The 14,626-nt window shown below is 37.5% G+C and overlaps 1 protein-coding gene across 3 annotated transcripts in view; it reads left to right on the top strand.

Annotated features, from left to right (window-relative positions):
- Nucleotides 1-14,626, top strand: part of LOC124186453 (zwei Ig domain protein zig-8) — a 365,445-nt gene that overhangs the window by 83,387 nt on the left and 267,432 nt on the right. The window lies entirely within an intron of this gene.

Here is a 14,626-nt window from a genome sequence, read left to right on the forward strand (position 1 = left end):
GTCGACTCCAAAGCGGTTTACTCACCACGACGAAGATGGTGTCAGATTGAGAAATAATAATTTCTGTTCGTTAGTTGCCGGTAACGACAAGTCACTCTTGCTGTTTCTTAACTCTCAGGAAACTTGATTGCATGCTAATCGAATTGTAAACTAATCATACGATGATTAAGATTTAAATAAATAGAGAATTCGATATTGCGGATCCTGAAAAACTTGACTTCGTCATTCAAGTTTTATGATTTTATCAGTGCTAGGGTGCTGTTGATGAAGAATCTGGGACGTCGGATTCAAAAGGGGAAAAAATTTAATACTCATCGACTTGGAGAGTATTTTTTAATAAAAAAAAACGTAACCTTCATTCAATTTCAATGGCTCATTTTATTCGTAAATAACTTCATTAAAAATCCTTTGAGTCGAATTTTTTATCGAATTTATTCCTCATAATCTGTTAATCGTTAAAAAAAGATCGTACGCAATATTATTTCAGATTATATTGATGCAATCAATTATCCGTGTTGAGAAAAACATGTTAATGTTATTAAAAATTTATTTCATCCAATTTGTACAGGATCTATTTACAAACGAACCTCATTCCGATAAACCATACAATTTCGGTGCATAAGAAAAGGAAAAAAAAAATTGATCATTCTGAAATTATCAACAAGTGAATCTCGTTCACTAGAATCTACGACTTTTAATATTTTTTATAATGACGAGAGGTTTCCTCGATAAAATTTATCCTAATGATTTTCGATTGCTCAAACCTTAACCACAGATTTTTACGTTTCTGACCTCCCTAACTTTTCTTCATACTGGCCTGATATATCCTGAAAAGATGGTCCAGTTGACAGGCAACGTCCCTTCTCTTAAGGGTGCGCTAAGGTCCTTCGGGTATCGAGAAAAAAAGGTAAAAAAAAAAAAAAACATTTCCAATTCTCATACATACCTATCCTCGCGCATATCCATCGAGAAAAGCAATTTTCTCGCCTCCGCAGAGATTTTTTTCTTTTCTTTGTAATGGAAGTAGAAGTAAGAGCAAAAAGAAAAAGAAAAAAAAAATTGCATGGAGGGGGGGATCGGGACGCGAAATATTCGGAACCGGAGGAAGAAAGTTTTGAGAAAATATACGACAGAGAAAGAACGTTCGTCATACAGGACTGGTGAGTTACTCCATTGATAGAGTCGCCCTGTGCCTTGGATTTTATGGCTCAGCACTGGTTTCGTGCGAGGCGAAGTGCGCATAGGGCACGAGGAGCTGAGAGAAGACCGGGTCAGACAACACGGCACCGGGGACAAGGACAGGATGTGAAACGCGGGGAAACGTCGACGAGGCGAGGCCAAGACCCGGAGATAGAATATATTAAAGGGGATAAGCCGGGTTTCGAACCGGGCAAGGATCACCCGCCGATATTTCAGAAGCATCTACGAGGGCGTTTGTCCATTCAACACACACACACACACATACATGAAGGAAATGTCCACCTCCGCGGTATCTCTTCAAGCCTTTTCTGGATGTTTCGCTTCCGATCGTCTTATTCGCGAGTTCTTAATTCCACGGTTTGAAGGAAATCCCGAATGGTTGGTCACTCTGAAGTATTGTCTACGAGAGATTTTAAGATTTCATGAATGTTCATCGTCACCCGTAGGTACCTCAAAGTTTCAGAATCGTCTTGTGACCTTCAAGTTCTTGTTTGTCGGTTCGTTCATTCCTGGGATTTCGTCAGACTTTACGGGAATTCGTCGGACTATATTTTTTTTTTTTTTTATTTCTAGGATTCATTCGATCTTCAGACCTCGATCCTAAAGAATTTCACACGTTTCACGGGACTCCGTACAATTTCGCGCGGAATCTGTGAGACCTCGTGGGATTCCACGATGCTGATTCACGGTAATCGGTTCGATCGCCGTGTGCTCACGCATAATATTTCCGACATACCTATTCGCCGTGCGCCGAAAAATCTTTAACATTTCACAGCTGATCGCGTAAATACGACGAGATTTCATGAGACCTCGTAGAGTACTGCGATAATTTTTTCGCCATCCAACGATTCGCAGCAGACCACTTTTCAAACCGAGTTTGGCAAGATCGAGACATTTCGCAGTATTTCATACAGGCGATTCCGTGGGATAGGATAATGAGACCCCCTACGTTAGACTTCGCGGGAATTCGCGGGACTTCGTGGAGGTCTATAAAAGATTTCAGATGTATTGGACTCCGGACATTTTTTTCACGAAAATATGGCGACGTCAAAAATTTCACAATATTTCATGCATGCGGTTCAGCGGGATAGGATGATGAGACCTCATGCGTGAGACTTCGTGGGACTTCACGGGACTTCATGAAGCTCTGTGAAAGATTTCAGATGTATTGGACTTCGGACGTTTTTTTCACGAAAATATGGCGACGTCAAGAAATTTCAAAGTATTTCATACACGTCGTTTCGCGGAATCAAATGAGACCTCACGGCTTTTCACGCGAGATTTCAGGTAACTCGACGTATCGTTACATAAGGTCCAGATATCTTTTCATCGCGCTTCAGAAAATTCCAAACGTTGTACGAAATTTCATGTGATTTACTTGGGTCGAACGAGACATCATATGAGACTTCACGGAGGTTTGTGAAAGTTTTTGGTTTCGACGGATTTTATACATTTTTTTTTTTCGTCAGACTCCAAGAAATCCACAACACTTCACATGATTTCATGGGGTTTGAAATAAGACCTCGTTCTAGACTTTCTTGGATTTCAGGAGTAGCAATATTTCGCGGGAGTTGGTACGTGTTTGAAGTTGGTGACAAGACATTAGAAAAATCACCGTCTTCCAACTTTAGAAAGAATTTAGATACAGCTGAATTTGTAAGATATGAATATGTTATGATTTATTTACATTAATATTACTACCGAATTTCAAATAAGAATCTCGGGCAATTTTTTAGTGCTGAGGCTGCGAGGTAACGATTTTTCTGAAACTGGTGTTCTAATGCGAGTTTCGAATCTCGGTCTTATCCGCCCAAGTATTTTATAAACCGAACCAAAGTAAAATACAATCCGGATACGAGCTCCTGTAAAACACAAGAAATGTTTTTGTATTCAGTTTTTTTTTTTTTTTTTTTACCGTTATACGTATACTGCCCATTCCCTTCACTTTTAATACAATCTTGAAGCTTGGGGCGAAATTATCATTTTATACGATCAGTATTAGAGAGCACTTAGGTATAACCTGAAAAACATCTCCACGTGAAACACGAATATGAAAAATCCAAGGCTTTCTAGTCAGGATTTTACGTTAATAACCTTAATTCAAGGGGCTCGAACCCGACTTGAAAGCCAGCTTTAATGCAGGTCATTCTTTGTCGACTCAACGAGGGAATTTCCCTTGACCTCTGACGTTATTTTTGCAGGTTAATCCTACCTTGTTCCTCTTGCCGGAACTGCTTGTCGAGCAAAGAATTTCCATCCATGTTCCCGGAATTTTTTAGATGAAATATGACGAGCTGCTCCCTTCTCTGCACTATCGTAGAGGGATTCACGGCTCGTTGAAAGGAGGAGACTTAAACTCCAGAAAGTACAACACGTTGGTCGAATTTGAATCAGCTGCACATTTCATTATTTTACAACTTCCCGCTCTTCTTTTTTTTTTCGAAAAATAGAGAGAGAAGGGCAAGTTATTATAATCACCCCATAAATAAAAAGTTAATAAAAATGTTTACCAGATATCGACGTTTTACGGTCCGGAAAATCACTTCAGATCATTTTCGGGTAGATCTTTGAGTTTCTGTTTCTCTGGAAACAATTTTTTCTCCGACGATATCTCGAGAATGAATCACCGGATTCTGATGATCTTAGTCTCAATCCGCGCGGCTCTTCTTAGTCTAATTGCAAGAACGGTTAACTCTTGGATTTCATTGGTCTAATATTTTCATTAATTATTTAAATAACAATATTTAAAACAAAAAAAAAAATAAAAATCCAAATCCCATCTTCTCATGTTTTATGAGCTCGAAGTGCAGTCAAGCGCGAAGTTTGTACCAATTTCAAGCCAAATCACGTAATTCTTACTTTATTTTTTCACACGGGTCTCATAAAACCCTTAAACACTTTTTCACAGTACATTATATCCGAGGAGTTACATCAGACTGCGAATTGAATTTTGATAAACGGAGAAGAAAATGTTGTGATTCCTATTTTTGTACAAGTTTATCTTTCGGAGCAAGTATATCTGTAGAAATTTCGAGCTATGCAAAACTCGTTTCAAGTTGATTACCACAAGCAATCGAATGTGGTTATTGAAAAATTAGTGCAAAAAAAAAAAATCACTTCAAGCGTGTTCGAAAGTTTGAAAATGCTGATTGAAAAATCGTGCTTTCTGGAACGAACCTTACCAGAACTAAAGTCTTATTTTTGCAAGTGATTAATATAACTGGAATAAATTGAGGATGAGAATATGTGATTCATTTTCTTCCTCAAGAAATTTCGGAACGATTTCGTATTAGTTTAAACAGAGATTATTGTTGAAATAAGCGATTAAAATACCGTATATATATTATAACGCAAGTGTCCGGGAGGCTGGAAATCGTATAAATAATCGGAATGATCGATGTTCAATCAGTGAACCGACTAAGTCGTTTAAACCTCAACCTGGTCCTCGACTCTTTTTTAAATCCAGGTCCTGCATGCTAATGGCGCGTAATTACAGAAAATCACATTAAAACAGGAGGATTAAGTGGACACAGAATGTAATTTGTATATTTTGTTTCGACCCACGTCCAGAGAAATACTTATTCGATACAAATACAATTTTTATCCGCTCACCACACAGCAAAGCTTTATCCGATAGGAATAAAATTCCCCGTTCGACCAGGAATTATTCTGAGTTTTCGTTTTGTCGAAAAAAATGATCGGCAGTGCAGAAGTTCGAACGAAATAAAATAATACAACATACAATACAAAATGTATAACAGTTTTAGATGTTTTATTATCATTATTTGCACAGTTTAATTCCCCCCTTCCCCCATTCCCTTAACTTATTCCTGTTCAATTGCAATTAGTTCATCGTTTAATCTTAATTTTACCGGCGGTTTTGAATTGGATTTCACGCAAATTTTGGCGCGCATTTAATCACATTTCGTTCAATTATTAGCATCTCTCATTTGTTAATTGAGATGGGAACTAGAATCTAGACCACAACTGGATAGTCGAATTATAATTGATATAACGACCTTCCGTAAATTGCCCTGATACTGTTTCCCAATTGTTCGACTTCATTAATGCGGCGTAATAATTAGGGAAAAATTACTGTTGATTGAGAATATTGCAAATCAAACATTTATGGAAAATTTTAATAGTTATCGAATGCTGAAAACGCAAAAAATAAGTTTTTTTTTATAAGTCGTTGACGAATAAACTGGCAATAATGAAAAATACATATTTTTGTAGAGAATTGAACGCTTTACAAATAATCACTGATGCATAAAATTCATAAATGAAAGCGTTCGTACGTTAATGAACATTTAAAGTTTAATTTATATGGAATTATTATTCTGTCAAATATGGCTACGAAATGAACATTCGTGTTACAAAATACATTGCATATTTCTCGTAGGCTAGAAAATTTAAGATAGATTCATGTAATTGCATTATTCCAAAACCTCATTATATAATAAACAAAAAACAAAAATTATTTTCCACTAGTATTGATCGATGTAACTGAAAAAAAATTTGAAAAATCTTAGTCTCGGTTAATATTGTGACTTGGTAACAATTCTCTACAAAAATATGTATTTTCGATTATTTTCGGTACGTTCGTCAACGACTTGTAAAATTTCACGGAGTAAAAAAAGTTTTCTCCATGTTATTTTCACAATACATATACTTCGATCAGAAAGCGGACTATCTCAGAGTTGACAGCGTGATCTGAAATTTTAAGGGAATTCTTTTTCATCAATTTGAAATCGTTTAAGCTCCAGGGAGTTAGAAAATTAAAAAACAACCCGACTGAGGACCACCCAAATAATCAGATTCGGTGTAAGACTGTAATTTCGTAACAAAATCAATAAAAAGTATGGATTTTTGGTCAGCCGAACACTTCGAGCTCCGCGCTGACGGCGTTTATTTCAATAAATTCGTTAGTGCCAACGACGTAATCTCGCGGCTTATAAAGGAGGAAATTAGATTGAGGAATCGGACGAGGATAGAAGGGCGAGGTAACAACTCGAAATCCATTTGTCCCCGCGAGGTTTGAGGGTGGTTACAGGGTGCTGCCTGAAATTCCCGTCCCAAGACGAAAAGGGGGACAATTTTCCGTATAAGTGGCAAGATTATTAGCGATCTTTATTTATAGTCAGGGTCCCGGAGCCCTCGGCGCGGCTACTTTGACTAATTAATTATTATACGGCTAGCTCGCATGATAATTTATGCATTTTTACGGAAGAGTGCCACACAGACCGGATTCTATCCTTCCGGGTTTCACCCGTAAATTTAACATCAATTCTAAATTTTCACCCCCTCCCCCCCCCCCTCCACCACCCCACCCTTTCTCTTCCCTCGACCTAAATCTGTCCCTCGCGATGTAGTCTCGGAAATAATTTGTATGAATTTTCAATTTCTCTTCGTCAAGAGTTGTTGTCAACTTCTAGTCAAGTTACGCTGAGCTTTGAATTTTATGAATATTTTCTAATTCTTACTCGCACAATTACGAGTTCGAGAAATTGAGTGGGCCAATTTTCGAAAATGTTTCTGGTCAAAATTCAATAATTGACTCTTGTCCGAATTTATGAATTTACGTAAAAAATGCGAATTGAACGCGATGAAAGTAGTGGTGGTTTTATTTTTGAATTTGAATTTAGATTTTTAATACTTGCGCTGTTTTCAGATCACTGGTTACAAAATTTATTTGGTGAATATACGGTTAAATATGTCCGATTCAATTTACAGGCGAACATTAAAAATGTTTTCTTCCACTTAGTAATTTACTGTTAAAGTTAGCAGACATCGACTATGCACTTTGAAAATCATTGATTTTACTTTTGAAATTAGTAATATTCAGTTTCAAATTGTAAATTAATTTCCGTCCTCATTTTGTTTTCTCCGTTTTGCCCGAACGATTTCAAAGATTAAACAAGGCCACTTTCATTCCAATTTTGGTGTTCATTCTGTCGCTACAGAACGATCATGAACAAAAACTGGTATCTATTATTTACTTCGAACAAAAGCTCTGCACAAATTTAAGATTCGAATTTGAATTTTCATTTTGTAATGACCGATTTTCTTTTTGAATTCGTTTTTAAAATTCTTCGCAAGTACATTCGATTCGATCAAATTCTCGTTTGGTATGTGATCGATAGTAGATTCAAAAATTAAGATTTGAAAAAAAAACCGACCCATCGGTAAGAGTCTACTTATAAAGAGCAAATATCAGATAATCGTATGGTAACAATCGTCCAGGTCGTACTTGGTCGGTAAAGCAGATTGAATTACAATAGCTATTATACATCTACTATTTATTTTTGATTTTAATCGAGGCCTTACCGATTCCGCGTCATTCAACAATCAACGATCGTCCAGGTCGTACTCGGTCGGTAAAGCAGATTGAATTAGAATCGCCGTTACATATCTATTATCGATTTTTAGTTTTAATCAAGGCCTTACCGATTCCGAGTCATTCAATACATGAACAATGGTTCAGGTCGTACTCGGTCGGTAAGGCAGATTGAATTAGAATCGCCATTACACATCTACTATCGATTTTTAGTTTTAATCAAGGCCTTACCGATTCCGAGTCATTCAACACATAAACAATGGTTCAGGTCGTACTCGGTCGGTAAAGAAGATTGAATTAGAATCTTTTTAACACATCTACTATCGATTGTTTATTTTAATCAAGGTTTTACCGATTCCGAGTCATTCAACACATAAACAATGGTTCAGGTCGTACTCGGTCGGTAAAGAAGATTGAATTAGAATCTACTTAACACATCAACTATCTATAGTTTATTTTAATCAAAGTTTTACCGATTCCGATTATCTGCGGGAATCAAATCAGATATTTGGACAAGTGTCGCCTGCGTTGCGTTGCAGTTGGAAATTCCCATAATACTGCAGCAGCGGCTGGTTTTCGGATTTCCCGCGCTTGTTTCACGAACGAAACGGCGATTTGTTAATTAAGCGAAACCACTCGCGGCTCGATGTCAATTCTAAAGAGAGATGGAACGGTCCTATTACCTAATGTACGTGGAGTGGCCAGTCGTGTACGTCGGGTTCGGTTCACGTGGGAGTTTATCCTGTGACCCCCGGGGAGTAGGCTAATTTTATTTTATTTTTCCCACTTTTTCTTCCTCGTTACTTTCTTTCTATTCTTTTTCCCCTTTGCCCGACGCGCCTGCAGGTATACGAAAAAACTTTGACTCGATATCCGTTTAACTGAGTTTCTGTTTTTTTTCTTCTTCTTCTATTGTGGCGCTTTTGTAACTAGAACGTAAACGAAAAAAATGTTGTTTATTCTACGAAAGGTGAATTTATCTCAATAAGAGATTTTGAAGTAAATAATGCTCACTGGAATTCAAATAATTGCAAGTCAAAAAAACTCTGATCAGAAATTTCTCCCTTGTACAAGTTTTTTTTTTTTTTTTTCAAATGCGGGTTCGACATCGGATTGATATCTGAACTTGAACGATTTTACGAAAAGCAACAGTTAGTTGGATGAAAAATGGTAATTTGTACATTTCCGATTTGGTGTAATCTCATTTCTTTTCATCGATACGGAAATTGATTTCAAGTCATTTATAAGTTCAAGGATTTAATGCTTTCTTGCATTCTTGTAGTGTTCAATTTTTCCAAAACTTGATCACGTTTCCAATACTACTAAACTCAATTGTAGTTTTCTTTAGATAAAAAGTGTGTAGCTCCGTTTAATTTTTCTTACTCAATGAAAGATACATATACACTGAATTAAAAATGTTGAATCAGAATGAAATTCAATAATCCACTTGCTTGTTCCAAATAATCACGCTGTGATAATTTTTTTCTGCCTGTCACAGATAACAGGAATTGTAAAAAAATTTAACAAGGATTTCAAATATCATAAAATCGTTTATGTATATAAATAGTACGTTGCATAGAAGAGTTTCTCGAATTGTAACAAGACGCTATGATCTTATTAAAAACTGTTTATCGCGTAAAATGATTACGAATATCTGTATGTCGAGAAAAATATTTCTCAGAATAATTAGCTGATTTACTGCTCATAGTATTTAATCAAACTGAAAACAGCCTTTGATATAAATTTAAATAAAACGAAATCGAGGAACTTGTGGAATCACTGGGGCAAGCAAAACCTTTGACTTTGCCGAAAGAAGCGGAGCGTGATCTTCTCATGTTTTATTTGCCCATGACTTTCAAAGATAGAAAAATCGGACGGCGTGTGTATCTGAAAGCTATCGGATCATTATACATGATCGGCATGAGAGAGCTGGCAAAAAGAGAGAAACATATGTGTGTATACTGCATCGAGACGAAAAGAGCGAGAGAGCGAGAAGAGCGGCGAAGGGGGGAAGAATTCGCAGCGGAGAACTAATCTCGAGATTTCATCCCGGTCCTCGAACTCGCGGAGATGCCCGATTTCTTTAATTCTGTTCTCGTTCGTCACGAGCCTCGCCCCCTCATCAATTAGCGTAAATCTATTCGTACCTAGTCGAAAGAGGGGCTTGGAACTTCGATAAAGGTCATCTCGTCCCACCCTTCGATTCGCGTTTTGCAGGCAACTTCAGAGCAAGTCCAGACGAGGGCGGCGGCTCCGTGTAGCTACACATAATAAGCACCGAGAGGACGAAACTTGCTCTCAATTTCTCAAGAATAAAGTTTTCCCCGAAGCAGCTCGACGAGGACGCGGCTCCTGAATGACAACTTCATAATCTTAAGTGGCCCACCAAAAGTGGAATATTTAATTAAAGCGTTAATTCTCTAAAGCGTATTTGGTACACGGTGCCTGCCTACTTGCCTCGGGATCGCGTTTTCAAAACGGCTGAGTGCCGGAAGCTGAATCCGGCCGCGGTGGAAATATTTTAACGATCGTTGCTACGCGACTGAGAAAAAAAAAAAAAAAAAATAGATAGATCTTATATTTTACACCCTAGAAAACTTTGGGGAAAAAAAGATACACAGCTGGTATAACCCACGTTAAAAAATTAATCTAATGATAGCTATGATTGCTAATTAACATAAAATAAAATCAAAAAGTTAAAAGCAAATATAAGCAAAATAGTAATTAGTTGAATGTAACAGAGAGAGAAAGAGAGGGAGAAGGAGATTAAGAGGAAACGTAGAAAAAATACACAAGTTGAAAGAATCCAATTAGTTCCAATTAGTGTAGGCCAACGTATTTGAGACATCGTTCGACTGTTTCTTCCGTCCGCACGTGTCTTACTACAAAATGAAGCGGCGCGTCGCGTTTCACCGCTAGATGGCGTCGCGTTCGCTACCTCTCTCGCAAGCAGAGTAACTCCCCAAATAAATGATAACACGTAGCCGAACTGAAGATTTTTAACATGGAACGTGTGTTTTCGTTGACTTTATTGAGTGAAAGAATAATAACTTGTAAAAAGTTTACACGTATATTCTTTGGGTTTCACAAGACTTGAGGAGTAATTCAATAATCGATTGAAATTTGCTGAATCTAAATTTCGCCGCTCCTGTCATTTGATCAATGAACAAGTCACGTTTTTGGTAATAAGCAAGTGCGCGGTTTTTGGTTGTCATTTGAAAGTTTTTCAGTAAATTTGGCGAATTCGATCTGGTAAATTCTGCAAAATATTGGATACGCGTGTCGGTAGTTCGATCGATGTTAGACAAGTTGTTACAGTCTGGATGAAGAAGTCCGAAGATGCGGAGCAAGAAATGTTCTCAGGGTCCCTCGATGCTTAAAGCTACGAGTTGCAGGCTGAGGGAGGTACGTATTCTCGGCATGAATTAATAGCCGCGAAATAAAAGGATAAAAGCATATAAGGCACGTATAACGATGATAATAACGGGAATAGTGAAAATGGTCGTAACGGTAAGAGTGGAGGGCGCATATAACGCGGTCGGTCGTCTCCAGTTTGTTATATTGCAGCAAGAAATAAAATACGGGATCGAAATCCCTCGGCTACCGACTCCCGGGGCTCCGGATTCCCGCCGTTAAAATAAAATGCCTATTTTTTCTTATTTTTTGTTATTGTATTTTAGCTACATTTATCAAAACGGTATAGGCGGACTCGGCGGTGCGGTCTGGTTTCTCTTATTGCCAGCCACACGCTCCGCTGGCTTTAAGGATGGCGGAAAAGAGAGTAAGAGAAAGAGAGAGGGGGGGGGGGGGGGGGGGGGGTGAAAAAAAAAAATTTATCAAACGTTGTTTATTTTCTACCTCCATACGTCATGCGTATACCTTATACAAATACATTACAAATTTTCACATTATACATTACATTATTACATTATTTTACATACATTATTCAATGTCTCAAAAGGTTTCACTGCGAAAATTCACTTCAGGGGGTACGTGATAATAAATGGTCACTTCTAAGATTATTCGAAACACTGCAATCCTGTATATATCCTCAAATTTTACGACACTAGGAATTATTCACTCTCTTTACACGTTAATAAATAACTCGCAGTTGTGATCTCGGAAAGTCGTCTTGGATGAAATTTCGTGAAACGTACGCTACGAAGCTTCCATAAAATCTTATTAAAAGTTATAAAACCCTGGTATGAAATCTCGTGAAGTTTCTCGAAACTGCATCAAATCCGACGTACATTCATTGAGGCTCCAATAAATCTGTCTGATCTTTCGAAAATAACTTCGATCTTATCAAATTTTCGGGAAGACTGTGCAAGCGTTTTGACATTTAGCGGAATTCGCGATCCATCGTAAAAATTTTCTGCAACTTGAAAAATTAGACGAAGACTTAATTAAAAAAATGTTATCAATAAAGTGAAAGTTTTGTGAAATCTTTGAAAATGCCTTTCCACGTTAGACCGACTAATCCGCACATGAATATGGAAAAAAAAAAAAAATACACATGACGAGAAAATTCGTACTTTGTAACCAAAACGGTGTCACAGTTTTATGATGTACTGAACACCTTAGTGCGCATGCGCTGAGTTGTTCGTTTTTTTTTTTTGGCAAGCTGGCCAACTCTGTCTCTGGCTCTTGGCTCCGGCGTGAACTGTCAATAAGCGTCATCGTTCCGAGGTTATGTTGACTCGAATGCAGACTCTTCACATTTCGGTCATGTAAAATTTTCAATGCGACATAACCTCGCAACGTTTATGAATTTCGATAGTTAACGTTTGGCCGCTGCTGAGTTGGTCAATCTGACAAACAGACGCAAGACTTGATGCGAATCATCTGAATCTACCAATGAAATCACGCGATTTTGCGCATGCGTGTTTATTAATCACTGAATTTCAATACGCCATGAGTTTTCTGCTTCATAGTTTAGTGTGTGAAAGCGAACGCGATTCGTTTATAGTATTCGTGACGAGGTTAGTTTGTCTATTCGGTCTAGTCACACCCTTCGCAAAGATTCTTGGGTGATTTGAAATTCTCGATATCATGCTGAAAACATTAAATTCGAGTGTTGATACACTCTGGTAACACGGGTCAACAAAAAAAAAAAAATTTCTTGCGGATCCAGTGAGATGAATATATTCCGATTCTATACATCGAATGATAACCAAAATCTTTATCAATTACTTTTAAAGTTTTTCTTTGTCTTTTTCACGTCGATAAATAAGTCTTGAAGCTTTTGGTTGATAGCTAATACGGATGCCTATTCGGAAGCAAAAGGAAAACGTTTTCACCCAGATACGATGGACTTTATCGTTGTTAACGTTATTAGGGGCAGTATAATGAGAGCATGATGGGAGATTACGTTTGGGGTTTGATACGAGAAAGTTCATACGAAAATAGAAGAAGTACAAAAAATATTCATTGTTAGACTTTTTCTATCAATTCATTTTCACTTGTAGCTATTATTATTAGTTATTATTTTTGAATAAAAGTGATTTAAATGTAAAGCTGAAGTTTGTTTAGTTGTTATTTACGATAAATGTTTGAGAAAATAGGTAACTCTTCTTAAAATCCGAAACATCCTTCGTGTTTGTACAAAAACAAACTTTACCTAATCGAACGATCTTTTCATTTATTAGTTACGACAAAGTAACAAAAATTTGACATCTAGAACCCAGACTAAAAATTAGTGTTGACCGGTGTAAATATTAAAAAATCCTAACGTTTTATGTGCGAATTTATTTTCGATGGTACATCACTTCCTGTGACACGGGGTGCGTGGCTAAAACGAATAAAAAACAGTGCATCACGATGAACACGATGAGATTAAAAGGTGATCCGAGTGCGAGCCAGTAATCGGTGAAAAAGCGTTTGCGCGGTGTTGATCAGTGTACTAAGCTTATCATACGCTTTTCTGTATACAAGGTCGTGAAATGGGTGAAATTCAACATGTATTCAACACGTCCGCCCCATAGAAACTATTGAAGCTCCCTCGAGCTGCTACCTGGCTTTGATGTTGATTTCGAATTTTGGTCTATAGAACTCGTGACCTCGGTTTAAGCTCACATACTCGTCCGTTAACCCGGACGACGTGGCACGTGGAACCTTTGCTTGTAGGTGCTTTTCCTCTGATCAGATTTAGCGGTACGTGATCCCGGGGCTTCCACGTTAAACAAACCACCAAATCGTTGACCGACATCGTTTCACGGTGCTTTCGAACACGTCTTTTCCCCTCTGTCTCACTGCGCTGTCAGTTGATCCTTGAGAACATCTCTGATACAGCCTCGGAGAAAAATGTTTCCGTGAATGACGCAACTCCGTGCAATACCATACCAAGTAGTACATTGGTACTTGAATCAGTACATGCATTCAGGTCTGATGTTTGTCCATATCAGATCAGATCTCATTAGATGTCGTCAATTTCAATTACACCAAATGATGGGTCCAAATACATATGATTATGTAGCCATTCGTGCGAATTTGAATAATTTAAATATACCTACCCAAGTGTTGAACTCTGTTCTCTTTCATTCAACAGATCTGACATTATATTTGATCAAATACGGTTTTATAAAATCAGATTCACATCATATTTGGTCAGATCTAATTACATGTCCTCGGAATTAGCTCTTTATTATACGATTGGACCTGACAAGGTACTTCAGTTCGATCTCTTCGTTTTGAATTCTTTTGTAATATGTTATAGTAGACTAAAAACTAAGCGACACTTTTTTTTTTTATCCGCCATTAAACACTTTAAGCGGGTGAAATCAGCCTCGAAAAGTAAGGCATGCCAAGGGACGATTTGACGGTTTCACCCACAAGAACATAATGTTTTCTAACCAATCCAGCTAGAAAAGTTTCCTCTCAAGGAGTAATGAAAAATGTAATTTTCTCAACTAAGAAAAATAAATAAAAAACAAACTGCTAAATCACCTCTTGGCATGCCTTACTTTGGAGAGTGGTTTCACCCCTTTAACACGTTGGATGGAAGATAAAAAAAGAAATACGTGTCGCTTAGTTTTTAGTGTACTATAACGTATTACAAAAGAAATCAAATCGGAGAGATCGATCTGGGAT

This window comes from Neodiprion fabricii, chromosome 7 (assembly GCF_021155785.1).
Source record: "Neodiprion fabricii isolate iyNeoFabr1 chromosome 7, iyNeoFabr1.1, whole genome shotgun sequence".
Taxonomy (NCBI): Eukaryota; Metazoa; Arthropoda; class Insecta; order Hymenoptera; family Diprionidae; genus Neodiprion; species Neodiprion fabricii.